A 21,857-nucleotide genomic window follows, 5' to 3' on the forward strand; every position below is an offset into this window, starting at 1 on the left:
ACTGAATGGTGAGGTGCATCCAGGGCCCCAACTTTGAAGACATTCAAAGAGCTGGGTTCGTGCCTGGTCCAGCCTTCTTACCAGTCCTTGATTCTGGGCAAGGCACTGACCCGGCAGGGGTCTTCCCCTTCTCCCCTCAGTGGCTCCCGCTGATCCCCAACCCCTGTGTACACATCCTTGTGTAACCCCCTCCCCTGGAGTGTGATCTGGACGTAGTGATTCACTTCCATTCCACAGAACATGGCAACACGACCCAAAGCCCCTTCCGAGATTCGGTTATAAAAGCTCCGTGCCCGGCCCCGTGCTGGCCCTGATCTGTATTGTCTCAGATCCCCACACTGGGGAACAAGCCCCTATGTGGAACCATGATGCAGGCATGTGCACGTGGCCTAGCACCGAGGGCCAACAACAGACAGAAGAACTCAGGCCTTCGAGGTGGACTGAATCCTGCCAACACCCCTAAGTGAGCTCGGGTTCTCAGTGAAGCAGGTCCTGTCTTGGTGTTGTCAACAGCCCCAACCTCCTGAGAGGCTCTGGTAGGAGCCCCCAGCTGAGCACTGCTGGGGTCCTGATCCCCGGAGACTGTGACCCAGTGAGTGTTGGTGGGCAAAGCCACCGAATGTGGGGAGATGTGGTGTGACCCAGCACTAGGAGCAGGGTGCTGAGACTGTCCACCTGCCCCAGGCCCTGCCCCTCCTCCTCTCCCTCTCTGCTCTCCTCCTTTCTAACCTCCACTCTGGCAACATCAACTTGGGCCTCCACTCCTCTGCAGCGTGGTGCCCTCTGCTGGCTGCATATACTTGGATTTGTGCTGGGGTGTCTCCTTGGCCTGCCTCAGGAAATCTCAATGTCACCTCAGCACGGCCTTGTCAGACCCCTCACCTGCCGGAGCTCGGGACCCAGCTGTCGCCCCTGCTCTCTTCCTATGGAGTAACTGCTCTTTTCATTCACGTTTTTCATTCATGTTTGTCCATCTTCCCTCTAGACCCTGAGCTCCTAGAGGGAGAACCCGGGTGGTGAGAAGCACCTGCCTCATCTGAGTGCTCAGGGCACAGCGGCTGATGAACAGGCCAGAGGATCCATCCCACCACCGACCAGTCCAATTGTTGGAGCCTAATTGATTTGGGTCCATTGGAAGGGCTTTGTTTTCTTTTGTTTTGTGTTTTAAGTAAACTCTGTGTTCGATGTGGGGCTCAAACTCACCACCCCGAGATCCAGCGCCACGTGTCCTACTGACTGAGGAAGCCAGGTGCCCCTTTGGTCATTTTTAAAGCTACTAGGCTGGTAACTATTGAAGTTAACTTGGTGATTTCAACATTTAGCAGGTATATTTTGTTACGCTGAAGTACCAAATATCTCCCCAAGTTCCGGTAGCATGTCACCATGGATTCCCCCACATGACAGCGCTGAGTGGCTATTCAGATGGGAGATGGAGCGCCTTCCTGTGGTCACTCAGGACCCCAGAGTCCCTGCACCGTGGGCCTTCTCCCTCCCTGGGAGGTCATGTACCTCTGCAGCCATGAGCACAAGGGGGAAGGTGACAAAGATATACATACAGGAGAGTGTTCCTAGCCAGGTCTAAAAGGCTCAAAATGTCCACCTTCATGCTCAATCTTTTACTTTTCGGGGGGATTTTATTTACTTATGAGAGAGGAAAGAGAAGAAGTAGGGGGGAGAGGCAGAGGGGGAAGTAGAACGAGAGAGATGCTGGGGTGAGGAGGACAGGGGGTGCCTGGTGAGGGCCTGTGGAGGGAACAGCTTGGGCCACGCAGAGCAAGCCTCCATCGACTGTGGTTGGGCCGGGAGCAGTGAGTAGTAGTAGTAGTCCCAGATCCCTGTCCCCATGGCCTGCAGTCTGGGGAGACCTCCACTCAATTCATTAATCACTGACCCAATAATTAATCATTGACTGACTCAATATCCCCATCTGTTAAATGATAATATTTTATAACAATATATATTATATAAATATTTAATTATATTATAACTAATTATAAAATACTATAACTATATATTATATATCAAATATTTACATAATATATATTGTTATAAAATAATATATGATATATATGCATATAAGGCAAAAAGAATGAGATTTATATAATTTGAATTCCAATCGTAGACAAAGGGAAAACCCAATTAAATTTTTGTTGGGATCATGTGACTGTTGCTCATTGGCATCATGTCCTCTACTATCTCTTACACTAACAGTGTATTTGTGTGTCCTTATTTTAGTTCTGTTCGTTAAATGGCCACAGCTCACTAAGTTAGTTAGCGTGGTCTACTTGTTTACTGATCAGATGGTCACAATCATGCCTGTCACAGTCTCAGTGATGACTCCATTGTTTTCAAAATTACTTCCAGGGCAATTCCATGTGACAGGACCAAGAGCACCAGTCATTGCCTTGGTTGGGGAAGAGGCTGTGTTGTCCTGCCAGCTCAGCCCATCAATGGATGCTCAGAACATGGAAGTGAGATGGTACCGGAATGATCCTTTTGGCCTGGTGCACCGTTATAGTACTTCCCAGAATGATATGGAAGAGCAGAGGCCAGAGTACCAAGGGAGGACAGAGTTCCTGAAGGAGAATATTACCAGAGGGCATGTTGCCCTAAGGATCCATCCCATCCAACCTTCAGATGGAGGGGAGTATGCATGTTTCTTTGAAAGCTCCACATACTACAATGAGGCAACATTCCAAGTGCTGGTCACAGGTGAGTCTCTGCAATGAAAACTCTTACACAAATTTTATTATGTTTACATCAACAGTCTGAAGTATCTGTGTATATGGGTAGAGGTGGCTAAATCTATACAAATACTATGATGTAATGCCTAGAAAGTTAAATATGTAAAACCGATCAATCAATCCATCCCAACATTCTTTGGCTGCAGTAAAAATATATTTTCATGTTTTCTATTGCAACATCATTACTTTGAAGGAAAGAAAGAACAGGGGTTATAGTAGGTACTATCTCAGCAGAGTCCCAGGAATGTATCTTAGTCTCTATTCAGAAACACAGAAGGAACTAAACAGAGGCAGCAAGAATCTCACCAGCCTGCTACCAGGCTACGTTTTCTGCACCTTGCTGCTGTCCACTCTGGCAACGGTCCAGTCAGATGCGATGTTGCTGACTCTCAGTATAACATCCTTGTTTGTTCAGATCCCTGCATAATCTGTCCCCTTAAATCTCACTCCCTCTCAGATATTTTCCACAAACAAAACAAAACAACAAAAACAAACAAACAAAAAAACTATACTGCCAGAATGAAAGGTTAGGATTCTAATTCAACCATACACTGAGACTTAATCAGCATTTTCTCTATAAACATTGTAAGGCCTTAGACTGAGTTCAGATGATGAGTTTCTGTATCACCTCCTTATAATGTATATTAAGAGAAACTAACCTAATCCATCAGATGGAGCCAATAATATTGACCTTCCTCCCAAAGGCAGGAAAATCTTCTCCTCCAGGACTCCCTAACCTGTTTGCAAATGTTCCTGCCTCCTGTTTAGTGACAATTCTGCATATGCTCTAAGTAATCCTTTATCCACATTTATATAATAAATGGTGGGTACTATATAATTCTTCATAAAATAAAGGGGGCTACTGTGAAGAGACTTGCTTGCAAGATTTAAACACTTTTTTGAGTCAAAGTTTTTGTTGCCAGACACTTTGATCCATACATCACCTAATAGTATTTCTGCTGAGTCAAGGAGAGAATAGTTACCTCTTTCTGAGATTCCTTCCTGGGTTTAGAGAAATCTGCATCTTTCTTTAAATTTTATTTATTTATTTGAGAGAGAGAGACAGAGCTAGTGACAGCACAAATGGGGAGGAGAGGGAGAAGCAGGTTTCTCCCTGAACAGGGAGCCCAAGGCAGGGTTGGATCGTAGGACCCTGGGATCATGACCTGAGCTGAAGGCAGATGCTTATCCAAGTGAACCACCCAGATGTCCCAGAAAATCTGCATCTTTAGGAAAGTATACTGGAGTTCCTCACACAAGCGAATGTCACTCCCACTGGAGGCATTTAACCAGGCACTAACAGGGATGAATGAGAAATTATGTTCATCCATTCACTGAGATTTACCTTTAGAGCAAGGATCATTCACTCTACTGTGGTAACTTCTGAAGCAATCCAAGTGTTGGACATCCACTTCTAGAAGTTCTACAGACATTTCCTAAACCTTGGGTAAGCTCTTATCAAGGGCTTTGAATTTGAGAGCCAGTTGCTACTGTTGCTTCTTCAATGAACAACATGTCATTTTTTCAGGGTCATCTCAATTTTATCTCAGACTTACTTGTTCTTTGTACAGTTATCCTATCACTAAATAGAAAACAACTTTCCACTATCCTTCTATTTTACCCCATTCTCCTTAGAAGAATGCATTTCCAATCTTGAAGCTATCGCCACTGAACTCTGACATTGATTTTCTGCATGAGTTTATCAGCTCCAACAATGGTTCATTGATACACTTCTAGAATCTACTTTATAATTCCTTTATCTTGTAGATAAGGTTATCTGATACATCCTTGATTTTTCCAAATCATAAATTCAAGGGAAGTTGTATTGGTTACCCAAGGACAATTTTTTTAAAATAAAATGAAGATAAAGCCTATGGTGATCTTCTTAATTTGCACTGTGGACATATATTACATCAATAACCATGAATTCCACCCACCTTTTTACTACACCCATAAGTTCCCACAATATCCAAAGAAATTTGGTTCATGTTTTCATGTTCCCTGTGGGCAAAAGAAACATCTGGACTTTATATTCCAACTAAGTACAATACTTGCAGATGCAACCATTCACAGTGCACTCATGGGATGCATTCCAAATTAATGAGAAGAGATGTATTTTCAAATTCTTAGGAAATTGTATCTCCCTCTGGCTTAAAAAACATAAACTTGTATATAAATATTGACATAATAAGTGATCACAAATATGTTCTGAATAATCCAGATGGTTTAAAAAAAAAAAGACTTCTGTGCTCCCTAAATATAGGGGGTTGTACTTTAAATGTTTTCCAAGTGGGCTGTTTTTTGCTACAACTTTTTGATTATGTGGGAGCTATCTCATTTTGTACCTACTAACCTTAGTCATTATAAATCAGGAATATAAAGTGCTATGCTGATTTAATGCTCTCACCTCCTCCAGGTGAATTATTTATGACCTTGTGTTGTTCTTCCTGGGTTGGATTCACTTGTGTCCAACACCTATACCCAATGAAAAGTAGTGTCAATGTGTGGCATTAGAAGTTTTCATCTCTTCCAGACTCTTCCAGAGTCCTTGATGTTCTCTAGCTGGAAACCTTAGGTTTTCTTCTGATTCCCTTAGTTACTGTAATTTTTTAAGAATGGCTGTACTAGGGGCACCTGGGTGGCTCAGTCAGTTGAGTGTCTGCCTTAGGCTCAGGTTATGATCCCAGGGTCCTGGGATGGAGTCCTGCATCTGAGTCCTTGCTCAGTGGGGAGCCTGCTTCTTCCACTCCTCCCCAATTGTGCTCTCTGTTGCTATCTCTTCTCTCTTTCTCCAATAAATAAATAAAATCTTAAAAAATTACTGTTATTTCTGGCATGAATTTCTTTATCCATTTCTCCATTCTGGAAGAGTGATATTTGCCCCAGGATGAGTAACCAGTTTCTGATAAAGATGCAGTCTCTGCAGACAGCTCCACAGTTGTACACTGTCTCCTAAAGAAAAGATTCTTCAATACCTTTAGTCAAAACAAAACCAACTCTTTCCCTGTGCTATTTAAATATCCAGGAGAGTGTGGGTAATATAATTTCTGCAAAGCCCGGAACCTCAGTAAACACTAACATTAAATTCTACTTAAAATCAATTGCCCTCTACTATCTAAGTAATTTGACACTCACAAGATGCAGGTAGGCAAATCCATCAATTAATAGCTATTAGGGCAACCACAAGTATAGCCTGCAAACACACCAAAATATTTTCTAAGAGATAAGACATAAAATTGAAGGCCTGATACTAGGTGGCATAATCAGATAGTCTCATAAGGATGGACACTATAGATTTTCTCTCCCTGCCCTGGCCATAGGACAATGAAAATCCAAGACACTTAAATGGATAAAGAATGTATTCAGGTCAACCTGTGCTCTGTCAGAAACCAACCAGGCCTCAAGGATGCCAGTTTGAAACCCACAGTAATAGGACAACCATCATGACCTGGTTTCTTCTCCTGCTGGCAATCTTTTCTCCACTTTGACCCCTCAGTTTTGACTTGATAATGCAAATTAGGTCATTAATAGCTAACACCACACTTGGAATACATGTTTTAAATCTCTGAAATTATCCATTGTGAAATTACCGCACTCCTAATTCCCACTCCTATTATTAATTGATGGTGTATCCAGAGGTTGTGTTTTCCCTTAGCCCACACATTTAATAAGGTAAATAGGATGGCATAATTTGAAGTACAACATCACTCCTCTTCCTCCAGAAAATCAGATACTAATGAAATATTTATCGTGTTTCTACAAAAAGCTGATAAATATAATTTTGTTTTTAGAAAATACCCACCCATAATACCATTTCCCTTCAACTCTTAGAAGGTAGCCTGAATACATGAAATGCAATGGGATGGCCTTTCATATTGAAAGATCCCAGCCAAAACAAAACAAAAACAAAAACATCTTTTCTTTGTATTCTTTATTGATTAACTCTTTAAGATGAATAAAATTTATTTATTTATTTATTTATTTATTTATTTATTTATTTATTTATTATTCATTTATTTCAGCCCAGTAAGCAGTTTATATGAAGCAATCATTATACCAATCATATGACTTGAGACACTTTTTATCCTTGTTTTACGAAAGGGGGATGAGGCACAGAGTGATTGGGTCATTAGTTACACTGGGTCACTGATGCCAGCCAGTACAAATATAACCTTTGACTCTAGAGCTTATCCTCATAGCCATGATGCTCTACTGATTCTCAAAGCTATTGTATTTTGAAAATACCATTTATCAGTACCAGCACTGGGGGGCACCACTGTGCCAACGAGGTCATCACTGGTGCGGCATGCTATTTACTACCTCCTCTCGTGTTTGTCAGGGTCTGGCCATCCATGCAACATCAGATGACATTAGATAATTTTCCTTCACCAACCTAATAGAAGGACTGCCTTAACAAATTACTACAAATGGGCTGGCCTAAAAACAACAGAAATGTATCTTCTCACAGTTCTGGAGGCCAGAGTCCACAATCAATTTGTCATCAAGATTATGGTTCCAGGGAAACATCTGAGGGGAGTGCTTCCTTGCTTCTTCCAGCTTCTGGTAGCCCCGGCATGCCTTGGCTTGTGCTGAGATCTTTCCATTCTCTGCCTCCATCTTCACAGAGTCACTTTCCTGTGTCTCTGTGTCCAAATTTCTTTCTGTTCATATAGACCACATTCCCTTTGGATTAGGACCCACCCTAATCCAGTATATTTTCCACTTTACTAATTACATGTACAAAATGGTATCCAAATAAGGGCACAGATATTGAAGGTTAGGACTTGAACATATCTTTTCAGAAGATATAATTCAAACCAAAACAAGGATAATTTGATCCTTGTAATTTGATCTTTTTGTTGTTGTTGTTATAGATTGTATTAGTTACTGTACATAACACTGTGTGGAATGTTGCATACTATTCACTGAACTGCCAAAGACAGTTGCTTAAACCAGAGCTTCTTTTCTCTGAGTTAAAGGCAGAAGGGAGCACAGAACTGAAAGAATGGCTAGACACTGTCAGGTTCACACATTTCTTATCTTGATGTTTTGCTATATCCACATAATCCACTTTTGAAGATGACTCACAGACACTCTGTGTGCTCCAGCCCTTGAGAAGAGAGAAAGAGTGAAGGAAAAGGTGTACCTCCTTCCTTTGAAGGAAATATTCTAGAAGGCATGCACATCATTTTCATTTCAAACACTTCCACCAGCATATCAAAGTCACTCCTAATTGTAAGGGGGATTGGAACGAGCACTCTTAGCCTGGGCTGACATATCCACAGTTAAAACTTATATTGTTCCCCAAAGTTCCCCATTGTACCATCCAAAATGGTAGCTACTAGCCACATGTTACATTGAAATTTAAACTTAGTTGAAATAAATTTAATTGATTAAAACATGAATTTCAGTTCCTAACAATATTCAGGTGCTCAGAAGTCACCCATACCTAGTTCTTTGGAGCACATTGATGTTGGTATCATTCCCCAAATTATAAACGTTCTTACTTAAAATAACATTTTGGGGCACCTGGATGGCTCGGGTGTTTAAGTGTCTGGCTCAAGTCATGATCTCAGTGTCCTGGGAAGGAGCCCTATATCAAGTTCCCAGCTCAGTGGGAAATCTGCTGGTACCACTCCCTCTGCCCCTCCTCCTGCTTGTGTTCTTTGTCTCTCTCTGTCTCAAATAAATAAATAAAATCTTTAAAAAAAAAGTACTTCTTTAGAATTAGGGATTAAAGATATTTGGAGAATGACTAACAATTTGTCACAGATAACCACTAACTGATGTGTGCCTTTTACTTTAGAGGCTGCAAATAAATTGATAGAGTGTTCTTCTACCCAAATTTATGAATTATCAGATAAAATAATCCAGTTATGTTTCAAAGGCGAGAGAGGAAAAAGAAACCAATACAGACATGCTGGCATATGGATACTTCTTAAATGTTGATACAGCTGATTTGTTTTCTACAAAATTCTTTGTGACTAGTTGTTTTTCTAACCTCCACTTTTATAAATAAGAAAACTGAGTTTCCTAAGAAACTAATTAAAATGTAAAATGGCAACAAAACTCTTGGAGAAGTGTAATTTCTCTGTCTCTCTTTGGCTATTCTAGGCTCAGGTATGGCTCCTCATGTTCACATTGAGCATGGAAATAGGCAGGAAATTAAGTTGACCTGCACATCCACCAGGTGGTATCCAGAGCCTGAGCTGCGATGGAGGGACCATCAAGGACTGCACTTGATGCCAGCCTCTGAGACAAAGACAATAGAAGAAAATGGACTGTTTCGTGTGGAATCATCTCTCACAGTGGACAAAAGTTCAACAGCAAATGTGTCCTGTGTTGTAAGGAACCTAATACTCAATGTGGAGAAGGAAGTGCATGTTTCCGTGGCAGGTCAGTTCCCTCCAAAATCTGTATCTTGAGATATCACTGCTATTTGAGAAGATCTTACTGACAAAGACCTATGACTGACAGACCTAGAAGAATGTTCTAGTTTATCCATTTGTAACTCTTAATGTGGAGAACTTGTAAAAATTCATATTTGGTCTTGTTTTGTATTTCTTTTTGTGATAGAAATGTCATTGTCCTACTTTATAAAAATGAGGAACTGAGGAATTTGAGGAATCTTTCAAAGTTCCTCCTAAACTTCTCCTGATCCACTGCCTGGGGAAAGCCACTTTTCACAACTTGGTGTTTTCTCCCATCTGTCCAATTGAATTTGAATCCTGGTAGGGCCATTTCCCAGCTTCCTGATCTTGGTTAAGTACTGAGCTCCCTGTGCTCAGTTCCCATCTGTTACACATAGGTAATATTAGGGTCTACCTCATGAAATTGTTATTAGTATTAATGAAAATAATTAATATCACAGGCAGAGAACAGCTCAGACATTCCAGTCTACTCTTTATGCCTACCCAAAGTGATCTTTCAAATAAATAGTTTGCCCAAATGATATCCTCCAGCTTCCCGTCTATGCAACTGTCTTTATTTGAAGTATTACAGCCTTTCAACAACACTCTTTATCCCTTGACCTTTTGTATCTCTCCAGCTTCATCTTTCATCCCTCTCTTCCTTGTTTCCAATGGCTCCTACCCCACATTAATTTTCTGAACATATTTAACCATGCAATACCCCTTGTAGACTGTTACTGACACATTTGTTTCATTTTCCTGTCACTAAGAGTTTCTTACTGGCCCCTCAATACTAACCTAATCCTCCCAGGATGTGGTCTTCAACCCATTCTGTGTTAAGTGCCCTCTTTATGCATACATTGTTGTGATTATATGTTTCACTATTTCCTCAGATAGAATAATAAACTCTGGAGGACACTATATCTTATTTATTTTATGTCCCCATTACTTAGAAAAATGCTGAGCTCTATTTTTCTACAATGGATAAAAATTTGTATGACCTTTTATCAACAAGAAAAGTGTCATCTGTGTAATATTTTAATTTGGGAAGTCACAATGGTTTAAGATAATTAGAAAGAGGAATTGAGGTTGGAAATGTGAATGAAACAAACATGGAAACCAGAATAGAGGATCTTTGTTTGTTTTTTCCAATTATCTTAGTAAAACAAAGTTAGAAAAGGTGAAATGAACAGTCTCTTACTTAGGCTTTTATTGTGAAAAAATAAGTTGAATTATATAAGAGGAAATCATGAGTTGGGGCAATATTACAAGACTCTTGAAAATCTGAATGTAAGAGATAAAATATATTAAAGTTTTTTTATACTTATATATTTGAATTCATCAATTAAAAACTACACAGACATCTTGTTGAGATCTTAAATGATGGTAGTCCTTGAATAAGAGTGTCCTTGGTGCCTCTTTTGGAACAACATTAAAATAGAAAAATATCAAAATGATAGTCAATTTTGCTGCTTTAAATTGCTAGCTGACAGATATCTCATAAGAAATTTTGAATTGAAATAAATCTCTGTCTCTAGAATCTAGAACATGAATCCCATTTGGCTTATTATCCAAGATGTCACAATTTCTCCTTTAATCTTTAGAGAAGCCCCACAGGCCTCTCACTCATTGGCATATTGTCAAGCTCATATATATGTTTATGTAGAAAATAACCGGATAGAAAGGATGCATGAAAAAGTCAGTTTGGGGAACTGTAGGAGAAAGAAGAGAAAGGATGAAAATAAATAGTTAATTGTATTTGTAGATTTTTTATTATGAGATAATTATCTGTCACAAATATAGTAGTATTAATGTTTGTTAAATCTTAATTGTGGATACATGGATGTCTGATGCATTATTTGTATGTTTCTTGCATATTAAAACATGTGATGATTTATAAAATAAACCTTCTGAATCTTGATACATTAGGAACAAGAAAGGAAACAGAGCATCTTTAGCATTCCTGAATTCTGTAGAATTTCAAGGAGAGATAGGTGAGAGAATTTGTGCCATTCCTAGCAATGTTTCCTAAAAGAAAACATTTTGGATTTGTTCCCAGCAGCCAAATCATTGATGCCAACCTGGATATTAAGTGAGACAATCTCTATTTTTCAGATGACTTGTTCCCTAAGGACTGTCCTTGGACAGTGGGGTTGGTCATTATCCTGTTTCTCCTGGCCGTTGCTACAATCATCATTGTTCTACTTGTGTGTGCTAGAAAAGCCAAAGGTAAAAAAAAAAAAAAAAAAAAAAAGAATGGGGCATTGGTTTCATTTGTGGAAGAATTAGAGAATAATAGTAACAAAAAATTATAAATGGTGCATAAGAGGTCTTTAGCCTTTTAAGTTGGGGACAAGAAAACCTGAACAGAAAAAATAATTTCATCTACATACTCATGGCTCTGCATGTTTGTCAGATAATTGAGGTTGTCTGGTCAAGGTCAATTATTTCATCAAGAAGAAAAAAAAAATACACTTGTTTCGTTTGTGACCTGACACTTAAATTTGAGGGTTTAGAAACTAGATTACTTATTTGTTTGTTTTGTTATGTTCTTCTTTATTCATCCAGAGATAATCAAATTCTCTGTGACATAATTTATTACCTGAAATCTTAGTTTAGCATTAGGATGGGATTTTTGGTATCAGAATGCAGGTATTCTCTAATTTTTTTTTGGGGGGGGTATGCAATCAAGAGCAGTATCCAGAACATTTCTTCATGGGCCATGACTGCCTATGACTACCTTTCTCCAGTCCCTGGCAGGGGATGGGGGGGACGTCTCTAAGAGAGCCTGTTTCTCTGTGATCTAACTTGATAACTTTCTCTAAGTAGGACTGGCTACCCACAGCCTGTAGCACTTCTGTACTTCATTTTTCAATGTGTCCAATGATAACTTTAAACAAATGTTTTCTTCAGAACTAATGTTGGTGCTATAGATAGCCCTATGTAGCTATTCCGGTAGAACCAAGATGTGTTTCTATTTAGTTTTTCTCCATTGATTGAATTTCCAGTATCTTGAGGGCTACTTTCCTGCCAACATGATTTACCTCAACTAGTGTTGAAAAGAATCAGGAGAGTAATCAAAGGTAAAGCTAAAAATACCAAACAACAACAAAAAACATATGGTGAAGAATTGTATTAAAGTTCTACTCTCATCACCTCTCATTTCATGCAATCAATATACTTCATACCTCTAAATTTATGTACAACATAGAACCCTCAAAATGTCCAATAGTGTCTATTTGGTCAAAATGAAAAAAGATCATTTTTAATTCTCTTTAAGATTTTATTATTTATTTATTTATTTACTTACTTATTTAGAGTGTCTTGAGGGGGGAGGGGCAGAGGGAGAGAGAGAGACTCTCCAGCAGACTCCATACTGAGTGTGGAGCCGAACTCAGGGCTCAATCTCAGGACCTTGAGATCATGACCTGAGCCAAAATCAAGAGTTGGACACTTAACTGACTAAGCCACTCCTGAAAAAGATAGTTTTTCAAAAATGTAGGAAATATATTTTTCAAGGAAGAAAAGGAGTATTTATCAGCTAAAGCATAGTGTATCAAAACATTAGGACATTATTGGGAATTGTTTGAAAAAATTGACCAAATTGCTAATTATTTGGAAAATTTACCTAAGTTTGCAATTCTAGTGCCATGGCTCATTATCAATCAACCAATTGAATCATTGACTACACTGGAATTAAAATGGAAAACTTAATAAAAAATGTATAGTTAATAACCAAGATTATGTTAGTTTCAGGTGTACAACATCATGATTCCACAACTCTGTATATTATGCTTTCTTTGTTCACCACAAGTGTAGCTACCATCTCTCACTACACAACTGTTACAATACCAGAGACTATATTCCCTGTGTTGTACCTTTCATCCACAAGATTAATTCATTTCATAACTGGAAGCCTGTACCTCCCACTCCCTTTCATCCCCTTGTCCCCCACTCCTGCAACCACCAGTGTGTTCTCTGTATTTATGGGTCTGGTTCTGCTTTTTTGTTTGTTTGTTCGTTTGTTTTTTGTTTTGTTTTTAACATTCCACATATAAGTGCAACCATATGGTTTTGTTTTTGTCTGAAATCTCACTTCCCATAATACCCTCTAGGTTCATCCATGTTGCTGCAAATGGCAAGGTCTTTCTTTGGCTGCATTATATTATTCACACATATTATTTATTCATTCATCTGTGCAAGGACACTTAGTTTGCTTTCATATCTTGGATATTATAAATAATACTGAAATAAAAATAGTGGAGCATATATGTTTTTGAATTAGTGATTCCAGTTTTGGGGGAGTAAATATCAGTGGTGGAATTGTTGGATTGTACAGTATTTCTATTTTTAGTTTCCTAAAGAAACTCCATGCTGTTTTCCACAGTGGCTGCACTAATTTAGATTCCCACCAACAGTATGTGAGGGTTCTCTTTCTTCCACATCCTTGCCAACACTTAGTATTTATTATCTTTTTAATTTTTTTAAAGATTTATTTTTATGCATTTCAGAGAGAGAGAGAGGGATGGGGCAGAGGGAGGGGGGAAGGAGAAAAACTCAAGCAGACTCCCTGCTGAGCCTGGAGTCCCACTTGGGGCTCAATCGCAGGACACTGAGATCATGACCTGAGCCAAAATGAAGAGTGGGGCACTTAACCAACTAAACTACCCAGGTGCCCCATATTTATTATCTTTTGGATACTAGCCATTGTGACCAGTGTTAGATGACATCTCATGGTTTTGATTTGAATTTCACTGATGATTAGTGATGTTGACCTTTTTTACATGTGTCTATTGGCTATCTGTATAACTTTTTTGAAAAATGTCTAATCAGGTCCTCTGCTCATTTTTAAATGAATTACTTCGTTTTTTTCTTTATTTTCCTTTTATTTTTGGCATTGAGTTTTATGTATTTTATATATTTTGGGTATTAAGCTCTTATCAGTTGTATCACTTACAAATACCTTCTCACATTCAGTAGGCTGCTGATTACTTTGTTGATAGTTTCCTTCACTGTGCAAAAGCTTTTTATTTTGGTGTAGTTCCAGTAGTTTGGTTTTGCTTTTGTTTCCCTTGCCTCAGCTAACATATACATAAATGTGTTGCTAAGATCAGTGTCAAAGAGATTGTTGCCTATGTTTTCTTCGAGAAGCTTTATGGTTACAGGTCTCAGATTTAGGTCTTTAATCCATTTTTATTTCTGTGTATGGTATAAGAAAGTGAGTCAGTTTCATTCTTTTGCACATAGTTATCCAGTTAAACCAGGACCATTTACTGAAGAGGATTTTTTTCTCCCATTCTATATGCTTGCCTCCTTTGTCATAGATTGACCATATAAACAGGACTTTATTTCTGGGCTCTCTATTTAGTTCCATTGAGCTGGTGTCTATTTTTATGCCAGTAACATACTGCTTTAATTATTATACCATTGTGGTATATTATGTAATCTGGGATTTGATATATCCAGCTTTGTTCTTCCTTCTGAACATTACTTTGGATATTCAGGGTCTTTTGTGGTTCCATACATATTTTACAGTTATTTGTCTTAGTTATGGGAAAGCTTTTGTTGGTATTTAGATAGGGATTGCATTGAATTTGTAGCATGATTTGGTAGTATGGCTATTTTAACAATATTAATTCTTCCAATCCAGGAGCATAGAATATCTTTCTATTTGTTTTGGTCATCTAAATTCCTTTAATCAATATTTTATAGTTTTCAGAGTATTGGTCGTCTCCCTCCTTGGTGAAGTTTAGTCCTGGTAATTTTTTTTTTTTCATGCAATTTTAAATGGGATTTTTTAAAGCTTATTTTTCCTGCTGCTCTATTATTAGTGTATAGAGAAGCAAATGATTTCTGTAAAATAATATTGTATCATGCAACTTTACTGAATTGATTTATTCTAATAGTTTCTGGGTGGAGTCCTTAGGGTTTTCTATGCATATAGTATATGTGTAATTTCTTTGCATTGTCTGATAGGTGTGGTTAGGATTTCCAGTACTATTTTCAATGAAAGTGGCAGAGTGGACATCCTTCTCTTGTTCTTGTTACTAGAGGAAAAGCTCTCAATTTTTCACCATTAAATATAATGTTAATTGTGGGTTTGTTGATATGACTTTTATTACATTGAGGTGTGTTCCCTCTAAATCCACTTTGTTAAGAGTTTTAATCATGAAAAAATATCATATTATGTCAACTTTTTTCTGCATCTATGGAGATGATTAAATAATTTTTATCCTTTATTAATGTGGTGTATCGTGTTGATTGATTTGTGAATACTGAACCATCCTTGCATCCACAGAAGAAACCCACATTGACAGAGAAGAATTTTGGATTTTTTAAAGTATTGTTGAATGTGTTGTGCCCATATTTTTTGAGGAAGACCTAGTAGTGCAATTGTTGGGTCATAGGATAGTTCTATTTTAACTTTTTGAGGAACCTCCATACTGTTTTCCACAGTGGATGCATCAGTTTGCATTCCCACATTTTAAGATGGTTCCCCTACCTCCACATCCTTATCAACATCTGTTGTTTCCTGAGTTATTAATTTTAGCCAATCTGAATGGTATGAGGTGGTATCTCCTTGTGGCTTTGATTTGTATTTTTTTTAATTTTTTTATTCTTATATTATCCCCATACATTTCATCATTAGTTTTAGATGTAGTGTTCCATGATTCATTGTTTGTGCATAACGCCCAGTGCTCCATGCAGAATGTGCCCTCCTCAATACCCATCACCAGGCTAACCCATCCTCCCACCCCCCTCCCCTCTAGAACCCTCAGTTTGTTCTTCAGAGTCCATCGTCTCTCATGGTTCGTCTACCCCTCCGATTTCCCCCCCTTCATTCTTCCCCTCCTGCTACCTTCTTCTTCTTCTTCTTCTTCTTCTTCTTCTTCTTCTTCTTCTTCTTCTTCTTCTTCTTCTTCTTCTTCCTCTTCTTCTTCTTCTTTTTCTTAACATATACTGCATTGTTTCAGAGGTAGAGATCTGAGATTCAACAGTCTTACACAATTCACAGCGCTTACCAGAGCACATACCCTCCCCAGTGTCTATCACCCAGTCACCCCATCCCTCCCACCCCACCCCCCACTCCAGCAACCCTCAGTTTGTTTCCTGTGATTAAGAATTCCTGATATCAGTGAGGTCATATGATATATGTCTTTCTCTGTTTGACTTATTTCGCTCAGCATAACACCCTCCAGTTCCATCCATGTCATTGCAAATGGCAAGATCTCATTCCTTTTGATGGCTGCATAATATTCCATAAGGTATATATACCAGATCTTCTTTATCCATTCATCTGTCAATGGACATCTTGGCTCTTTCCACAGTTTGGCTATTGTGGACATTGCTGCTATAAACATCGGGGTGCATGTACCCCTTCGGATCCCTACTTTTGTATCTTTGGGGTAAATACCCAGTAGTGCAATTGCTGGATCATAGGGTAGCTCTATCTTCAACTTTTTGAGGAACCTCCATACTGTTTTCCAGAGTGGCTGCACCAGCTTGTATCCCCACCAACAGTGTAGGAGGGTTCCCCTTTCTCTGCATCCCCTCAAAAATCTGTGGTTTCCTGACTTGTTAATTTTAGCCATTCTAATTGGTATGAGGTGGTATCTCATTGAGGTTTTGATTTCCCTGATGCCGAGCGATATTGAGCACTTTTTCATGTGTCTGTTGGCCATTTGGATGTCTTCTTTGGGAAAATGTCTGTTCATGTCTTCTGCCCATTTCTTGATTGGATTCTTTGTTCTTTGGGTGTTGAGTTTGATGAGTTCTTTATAGATTTTGGATACCAGTCCTTTATCTGATATGTCATTTGCAAATATCTTCTCCCATTCTGTCGGTTGTCTTTTGGTTTTGTGGACTGTTCCCTTTGCTTTGCAAAAGCTTTTTATCTTGATGTAGTCCCAATAGTTCGTTTTTGCCCTTGCTTACCTTGCCTTTGGTGATGTTTCTAGGAAGAAGTTGCTGTGGCTGAGGTCGAAGAGGTTGCTGCCTGTGTTCTCCTTTAGGATTTTGATGGACTCCTGTCTCACATATAGGTCTTTCAACCATTTGGAGTCTATTTTTCTGTGTGGTGTAAAGAAATGGTCCAGTTTCATTCTTCTGCATGTGGCTGTCCAATTTGCCCAACACCATTTGTTGAAGAGACTGTCTTTGTTCCATTGGACATTCTTTTCTCCTTTCTCGAAGATGAGTTGACCATAGATTTGAGGGTCCATTTCTGGGCTCTCTATTCTGTTCCATTGATCTATGTGCCTGTTTTTGTGCCAATACCATACTGTCTTGATGATGACAGCTTTGTGATAGAGCTGATAGTCTGGAATTGTGATACCGCCAGCTTTGCTTTTCTTTTTCAACATTCCTCTGGCTATGCGGGGTCTTTTCTGGTTCCATACAAATTTTAGGATTATTTGTTCCATTTCTTTGAAAAAAGTGGATGGTATTTTGATGGGGATTGCACTGAATGTGTAGATTGCTCTAGGTAGCATGGACATCTTCACAATATTTGTTCTTCCAATCCATGAGCATGGAACGTTTTTCCATTTCTTTGTGTCTTCCTCCATTTCTTTCATGAGTATTTTATAGTTTTCTGAGTACAGATCCTTTGTCTCTTTGGTTAGATTTATTCCTAGGTATCTTACGGTTTTGGGTGCAATTGTAAATGGGATCGACTCCTTAATTTCTCTTTCTTCTCTTTTCTTGCTGGTGTATAGGAATGTCACTGACTTCTGTGCATTGATTTTATATCCTACCACTTGACTGAATTCCTGTATGAGTTCTAGCAGTTTTGGGGTGGAGTCTTTTGGGTTTTCCACATAAAGTATCATATCATCTGCAAAGAGTGAGAGTTTGACTTCTTCTTTGCCAGTTTGGATGCCATTTATTTCTTTCTGTTGTCTGATTGCTGTGGCTAGGACTTCCACTACTATGTTGAATAGCAGTGGTGATAGTGGACATCCCTGTCATATTCCCGACTTAGAGGGAAAGCATTCAGTTTTTCCCCATTGAGAATGATATTCGCTGTAGGTTTTTTATAAATGGCTTTTATGATATTGAGGTATGTACCCTCTATCCCTATACTCTGAAGAGTTTTGATCAAGAAAGGATGCTGTACTTTGTCAAATCATTTTTCTGCATCTACTAAGAGGATCATATGATTCTTGTTCTTTCTTTTGTTAATGTATTGTATCACGTTGATTGATTTGCAGATGTTGAACCAACTTTGCAGCCCAGGGATAAATCCCACTTGGTCATGGTGAATAATCCTTTTAATGTACTGTTGGATCCTATTGGCTAGTATTTTGGTGACAATTTTTGCATCCATGTTCATCAGGGATATTGGTCTGTCATTTTCCTATTTGATGGGGTCTTTGTCTGGTTTTGGGATCAAGGTAATGCTGGTCTCATAAAATGGGTTTGGAAGTTTTCCTTGCATTTCTACTTTTTGGAACAGTTTCAGAAGAATAGGTATTAATTCTTCTTGAAATGTTTGGTAGAATTCCCCTGGGAACCCATCTGGCCCTGGGCTTTTATTTTTTGGGAGATTTTTGATGACTGCTTCAATTTCCTTAGTGGTTATAGGTCTGTTCTGGTTTTCTATTTCTTCCTGGTTCAGTTTTGGTAGTTGATACATCTCTAGGAATGCATCCACATATTCCAGGTTATCTAATTTGCTGGCATAGAGTTGCTCATAATATGTTCTTAGAATTGTTTGTATTTCGTTGGTGTTCGTTGTGATCTCTCCTCTTTCATTCATGATTTTATTTATTTGGGTCATTTCTCTTTTCTTTATGATAAATCTGGCCATGGAGTTTATAGTTCTTATTAATTCTTTCAAAGAAGCAGGTCCTAGTTTCCTTGATCTGTTCTACTGTTCTTTTAGTTTCTATTTCATAGATTTCTGCTCTGATCTTTATTATTTCTCTTCTCCTGCGAGGTTTAGGTTTTATTTGCTGTTCTTTCTCCAGCTCCTTTAGGTGTAGGGTTAGGTTGTGTACTTGAGACCTTTCTTGTTTCTTGAAAGGCTTGTATTGCTATATACTTTCCTCTTAGGATGTCCTTTGCTGCATCCCAAAGATTTTGAACAGTTGTGTTTTCATTTTCATTGGTTTCCATGTATTTTTTTAATTCTTTAATTTCCTGGTTGACCCATTCATTCTTCAGTAGGATGCTCTTTAGCCTCCATGTATTTGAGTTCTTTCCGACTTTCCTCTTGTGACTGAGTTCTAGTTTCAAAGCATTGTGGTCTGAAAATAGGCAGGGAATGATCCCAATCTTTTGGTACCGGTTGAGACCTGATTTATGACCTAGGATGTGATCTATTCTGGAGAATGTTCCATGGGCACTAGAGAAGAATGTGTATTCCGTTGCTTTGGGATGGAATGTTCTGAATATGTCTGTGAAGTCCATTTGGTCCAGTGTGTCATTTAAAGTCTTTATTTCCTTGTTGATCTTTTGCTTAGATGATCTGTCCATTTCAGTGAGGGGTGTGTTAAAGTCCCCCACTATTATTGTATTGTTGTCGATGTGTTTCTTTGCTTTTTTCTTAATTGCCTTATATAATTGGCTGCTCCCATGTTAGGGGCATAGATATTTACAATTGTTAGATCTTCTTGTTGGATAGACCCTTTAAGTAGGATATAGTGTCCTTCCTCATCTCTTATTGCAGTCTTTGGTTTACAGTCTAATTTGTCTGATATAAGGATTGCCACCGCAGCTTTCTTTTGGTGTCCATTAGCATGGTAAATGGTTTTCCATCCCCTCACTTTCAATCTGGGGGTGTCTTTGGGTCTCAAATGAGTCTCTTGCAGACAACATATCCATGGGTCTTGTTTTTTTAATCAAATCTGATAGCCTGTGTCTTTTGATTGGGGCATTTAGCCCATTTACATTCAGGGTAACTATTGAAAGATAGGAATTTAGTGCCATTGTATTGCCTATAAGATGACTGTTACTGTGTATTGTCTGTGTTCCTTTCTGGTCTATGTTGCTTTTAGGCTGTCTTTTAGCTTAGAGGACCCCTTTCAAGATTTCTTGTAGGGCTGGTTTTATATTTGCAAATTCCTTTAGTTTTTGTTTTTCTTAGAAACTTTTAATCTCTCCTTCTATTTTCAGTGACAGCCTAGCTGGATATAGTATTCTTGGCTGCATAGTTTTCTCATTTAGTGCTCTGAATATATCATGTCAGTCCTTTCTGGCCTGCCACGACTCTGTGGATAGGTCTGTTGCCAATCTAATGTTTCTACCCTTGTAGGTTACAGATCTCTTCTCCCGAGCTACTTTCAGGATTTTCTCTTTGTCTCTGAGATTCGTACGTTTTACTATTAGATGTCAGGGTGCTGACCTATTTTTATTGACTTTGAGAGGGGTTCTCTGTGCTTCCTGGATTTTCATGCCTGTTTCCTTCCCCAAATTAGGGAAGTTCTCTGCTATAATTTGCTCCATTATACCTTCTGCCCCTCTCTCTCTTTCTTCTTCTTCTGGGATCCCAATTATTCTAATGTTGTTTCATCTTATGGTATCGTTTATCTCTCGAATTCTGCCCTCATGATCCAACAGTTGTTTATCTCTCTTTTTCTCAGCTTCTTTATTTTCCATCATTTGGTCTTCTATATCACTGATTCTCTCTTCTGCCTCATTTATCCTAGCAGTTAGTGCCCCCATATTTGATTGCACCTCATTAATAGCCTTTTTGATTTCAACTTGGTTAGATTTTAGTTCTTTTACTTCTCCAGAAAGGGTTTCTCTAATAACTTCCATGCTTTTCTCAAGCCCAGCTAGTATCTTTAAAGTGATGATTCTGAACTCTAGATCTGACATCGTACTAATGTCCGTATTGAGTAGGTCCCTGGCAGTCGGTACTACCTTTTGTTCTTTTTGTTGAGGTGATTTTTTTCCATCTTGTCATTTTGTGCAGAGGAGAATAGATTAATGAGAGAACAAAATGCTAGCAGAGTAACAACGTCCCCAGAAAATACACTCTAAACAAATCAGAAAAGATCTGAAGCAGTGGGAAAAGAAAGGGAAAGAGAGAAAAAAGAAAAAGAAAAAAAAAAGAGAAAGAAAAAGATAAAGATAAAAACAAACAAAACAAAGCAACAGCAAGAAAAAAACCAGAATGTGATCAAATATGATCAGGCTGGTATAGAGATCAGTGTCACACACTAGATTTTGGGTGTATTGTGGTCTGTTAGAAGAAAGTGCCTCCCAAAATTTTAAAGAAAGAAAAACTTATATATGTACAAAAATAAGGGTTGATATGATGAAGGGATGGAATATGAGTGTAAAGACGCATATTATAAAAAATTTTATAAAAAGAATTGATAAGAAGTTGTTTGAAAAAAGAAAGAAGAGGATTTAAAAAAAGAAAAAAAGAAAAAAAAGTGAGAGAATGTGATCAGGCAGGGGAGTAGAAAAAAACCATATACTAGAGATTTAGGGTATATTTTGATCTGTTAGAAGAAACTATCTCAAAATCTTAAAGAGAGAACAACTTACATACATATGCCAAAAATACGGGTAACTACTATAAAGTGAGAGAATATGACTCTAAAAATGAACAATAAAAATGTTTTTTTAAAAAAGGGATTGATAAGATTTTGGTTGAAAAAGGGAAAATTAAAAATTAAAAAAAAATGAAAAATGACAGTTAAAAAAAAAATTAACTTTGAAAGACTAAAGAATCATGGTAAAAAAGCCA

The 21,857-nt window shown here is 38.3% G+C and overlaps 1 long non-coding RNA gene across 1 annotated transcript in view; it reads right to left on the minus strand.

Annotated features, from left to right (window-relative positions):
* Positions 1-1,149: 1,149 nt before the first annotated feature.
* LOC118026636 overlaps positions 1,150-21,857 on the minus strand; it is a 37,089-nt gene continuing 16,381 nt past the window's right edge. The window contains exon 2 of the long non-coding RNA XR_004683636.1: positions 1,150-7,854. This is a non-coding gene — a long non-coding RNA (uncharacterized LOC118026636). The remainder of the gene's footprint in view (positions 7,855-21,857) is intronic.

Source organism: Mirounga leonina, unplaced genomic scaffold (assembly GCF_011800145.1).
Source record: "Mirounga leonina isolate KUSES-001 unplaced genomic scaffold, KU_Mleo_1.0 Mir_263, whole genome shotgun sequence".
NCBI lineage: Eukaryota > Metazoa > Chordata > Mammalia > Carnivora > Phocidae > Mirounga > Mirounga leonina.